The sequence below is a fragment of the Rhincodon typus genome, chromosome 27, assembly GCF_021869965.1.
Source record: "Rhincodon typus isolate 14 chromosome 27, sRhiTyp1.1, whole genome shotgun sequence".
Taxonomy (NCBI): Eukaryota; Metazoa; Chordata; class Chondrichthyes; order Orectolobiformes; family Rhincodontidae; genus Rhincodon; species Rhincodon typus.
Window position 1 is genome coordinate 25,868,767 of NC_063358.1, and position 4,570 is coordinate 25,873,336.

Genomic DNA, 4,570 nt, shown 5'->3' on the forward strand with positions numbered 1-4,570 from the left:
CTTAGTTCAAAATGATAAATTACATTCTATGGCTGTGACCCTTACCAAGACAGTGGAGAAGTCAAAGGAGAAATTCTAAAGCAGCATTTGACCTAATAGATTAGTCAGTTAAATCCAGTGATTGATTGCATGTAGGCATTGATGATTGAACTTGTTACTTTTTCTGCATCCTTGTTCACAGATGTACCCAATGTGGTAAAATCTAGCTCACATTTTCCAATCAAGGTTTTTGACCTCGATATGCCAAAAAGCAAGTTTAACAAATCACGTAAAAATAAACATGTCTAGCATAATATCTATTCAAGAAGGCAGAAAAAGTGAACGAAAATAGAACAATGACAGATTGAAACAAAAAAGGAATAGCTTGAACTGTGCTTTACATTTTGTCACTCCGTTTGTATGTTACCTGTTAAATTCCTTTTTCTTCAGATTCTTATCCAATTCTCTTTCGAAACCTATGATTAGATCTGCACTCACAGACACAGCATACCACAGATCTAAACCACTTGCGGGGCAAAAAGTGTTTCCCAAAGGTATCATTGAGTCTTTTGTTATTCACCTCATATCGATATTCGCTAATTCTTAAGCCTTCTGCTAATGGGAACAATATTTCTCTCTGCATATTTTGTCTTGACCCCCTCACGATTTTGAACACATGTCTATCAAATTTCCTCTCAATCTTCTCCAAGGGAACCAATCCCCAGCTACCCATGTCATTCAAATCCCTCATTCTTTGTGCTGTTCTCTTAAATCTCCACTGCATCCTCTCTAAAGCATATATCTTTCCTAAAGTGTGGTACCCAGAATTGGATGCAATCCTCCAAGTGAGGCCATAACAGTTATGAAGAATCTTCACTTCCTTGTTTTAGTCCTCATGTTGTCTATTCAAAAAGCCAAGGATTCCATCTACCATAAAATTGCTTTCACAGTTGGTCCTGCCAGCTTCAAATGATTAATGAACAAACTCCCCAGATCTTTCTGTTTCTATGCCATTTTAGAATTACATGTTGTTTTATTTTGCCTTTCTTCATTCTTCCTCTCAAAATGGATCACTTCACTTAATTACATTTCACTTGCTACATCTCTACCCATTCCACCAACCAATGTTTCCTTGAAAACCATGGCTACCTAGCTTACAGATCACAATATTAACAAGTCCTACGTCATCTGGAAATTTGAACTTGTGTCTTTTTCACCCAAATCTAGATCATTAGCATGTAGGAAAAAAAAGCAATGCTCCTAGTGCTGGTCTTTAGGGAACACCACAGAAAACCTTTCTGTAGCTTGATAAACAACTATTCACCACCATTTTGTTTCTGTTACTCAGCCAACATCATATCCATACTGACACTGTCCCATTTATTCACGGGCTTCAACTTTCTGGCAAGCCTTGCATACAGCTCTTTATCAAAATGCCTTTTGAAAGTTCACATTCACCATATGAACTGCATTACTCTCTTCAACCCTCTGATCTCATTTAAAAAAAAACTCACAAGTCAAGTTAGTTAAACACAAATTTTCCTTTCACAAAATAATTTTGTCTTTCTTCACTTAACTCATACTTGTCCAAGATGAGTGTTAATTTCGACCTGGATTATTGCTTTGAAAAGCTTTTTCCAATGATAGGATTAAACTGACTCACCTGCAGTTGCTGTATTTATCCTTATACCCTTTCTTTAATGTAAGTGTAACATTTACAATTCACAGTCCTGTCACACCATCCCTTAACCTAAAGAGGATTGGAATATTATGGTCTGTACACCGACCCCCCTCCCCAATTTTCTTAATTACCTCTCAGTATCTTCAGATGCAATCCATCCAGACTTGAGGCTTGTCAACTTTAAGTAAAACCAGCCTTTCTACTATCTCGTCTTTTCTAAAGTTTAGCCAATGCAGTCTCTCAACTACTTCCTCTTTCCCTATGATTTTAGTGGCAAATTCTCCATTGGTAAAGAGAAATGTAAAGTACACTTTCAGCACTCCAGCCATGCCCCTTGCCTCCATGTGTAGATCTACTTTATAGTCTCTAATCAGCCCAATTTCCCCCCTTTTACTATCTTTTTATTGTTTATCGGCCAGTTTTTATGCCTAACTGTCAGCTTGTTCTTTTGCTCTCTCTTTGCCTCTCTTACACATTCCATCTGAGCATTCTATCTTGTCTGGCTATCATCTATGTTATTAACCTGACATTTGTCAGACTCATCCCTTGTCTGCTTTATCATATTTGTTACCTTTCATGTCATTGGGGAGCTCTGTCCTTAGAAAAGTTCCAGCTTTTCTCCCTACTTGGAATGTAGCTTGACAGTAAAGGAATACTATCTTCTTTGAAAGCAGCCATTATTCTATTGCAGTTTAGCCTGCCAATCTTTGATGCCAATTTAAGCAGCCAGTTCTGATGATCCTACTTCAATTAGGCATTTTTTTTTTCTAAACTGCCGAGTGAAATGCTATCACTTTCTTCTGTTGCTGCCAGACCTGCTGAGTATTTCTAGCATTTTGTGTTTAACTAACTTGATTAAACTTTTTGATAAGATAACATTTACGACATGGTTAATATGGTTTCTAAAGGCTTTTGATAAAATGAAACATAGTTGGCTTGCCAACAATGTTGAATTTCATGAATATAGCACAAAATTGGCTGAGCGACAGAAAACACAGTAATAGCAAAAGTTTGAGACAACAAGGTGCAGGGCTGGATGAACACAGCAGGCCAAGCAGCATCATAGGAGCAGAGCAAAAGTTTATTTTTTTTAGTCTGGAGGAATATATATATAGTGGGATTTCTGAGAGAATAATATTAGGTTTACTTTTTTAATCTCTATAATAACGGAATTTGTGGGTGACAAAAAATGTGGAAGCTTTGTGAACTGTCAGGAAACTAGAAATAGCCTTCAACAGAACATGGACATGTTAGTTTCATTGATAGATATGTGGTACATTAAATTTAATACAAAGAAATGTGAAGTGATTCATTTTTGGAGGAAGATTGAAAGCAACAATATAAAATAAAGGATACTAAAGGGGCACAGGAAAAGAGGGCCTGTAATTATATGCATACAAATTGACAAAGGTGGCAGGAAGGTAAAATAGCTGAAAAGGCATACAGGTTCCTGGACTTCATAAATTGCGTGTTAGGGTATAAAAGCAAGAAAGTTACGGCAAACTTTCATAAAATCCTGGTTCAGCCTCAACAGGAATACAGGAATCAGTCATATGCACCACACCTTGTGAAGAATGCGAACACATTACAGAAGGTGCAGAAAACATTTCCAAGAATAATTTCAGAGATGAAGGAACTAGCATTGCATAGATTGGAAAATGTGAGGCTGTTTGTCTGATAGAAGGTTGAGAAGAAATTTGCTAGTGAAAATTCATGAGTAGTTAGAGAATGGTACGCATCAGCAGATCGCTTGATGATCAGCTGAAGGTGAATGGCAAAACAATCAAAGTCATGAAGAAAATATTGACATTAAGTGGTTAGGAACTGGAATTACTGTCTGAGAATGTGGTGGAGGCAGGTTCAATCTTGGACTTCAAAAGGGAACTACATAATTACACAGCCAGTATAAACAGCCTCTTCTCTGCTGTGACCATTCTATGTTTTTAATGTTTGTCAAGGTCAGAAATCACACAACACTAGGTTATAGTCCGAGATAACAAGGTGTAGAGCTGGATGAACACAGCAGGCCAAGCAGCATCAGAAGAGCAGGAAGGCTGATGTTTCGGGCCTAGACCCTTCTTCCTCTGATGCTGCTTGGTCTGCTGTGTTCATCCAGCTCTACACCTTATTATCTCAGATTCTCCAGCATCTGCTGTTCCTGCTATCTAACTAGGTTATAGTCCAACAGGTTTATTTGGAAACACAAGGTTTCAGAGTATTACTCCTTCTTCAGGTGCTAGTTAGCACTGGAATCAATGCACTTCACTTTAGAGGGAAAAATATAGTGGACACCACATCAAAATATAAAATATGATACAAATCAGAGATGATATAAAGGGTTTTAGAGCGAATGCGGTAGGATTGTGAAGAGCCTTCAATGCATGAATGAAAATAATAACAATCCAAACGTCAGAGTCAACTAGGGTTTATAAAAGGGAACTAGACTGTTATGTTAAAAAGATTTTTTTAAAAATTGCAGGACCATAGGGGAGTGGCACTAGGTGAATTGCTCTTTTTGAAGACATTCTTCAGCACAGGAATGTCTGGCCAAATAATCTACTGTGTTGTTACCACTCTACGGGTCAGCATTATAATTAAACTTCAGCACATTATTATGCATTTGGTCTATGAGAATTAGCTCGGTTCTCGATGGTTCCACTTGATAGTCATTGAGCTAGACGGAAACCATCACTGGACCGGTAGCCTCTTATCGTCACCGACGTGGACCAGATGTCTCAGTGTGTTGCATGCTGGGAGTTGTAGTTCCTTCCGGCCGGGTTGCCACAGCGACTAATAGGAAGGGAAACTACAGCACCCGACAGAGGGGCTGTTGCGCAGGCCCACTAGGCCTTCATCTGCCGACAACCTAACCTGCTGGGCGATTAGTCCAGCCCACCAATCCCCCTTCTA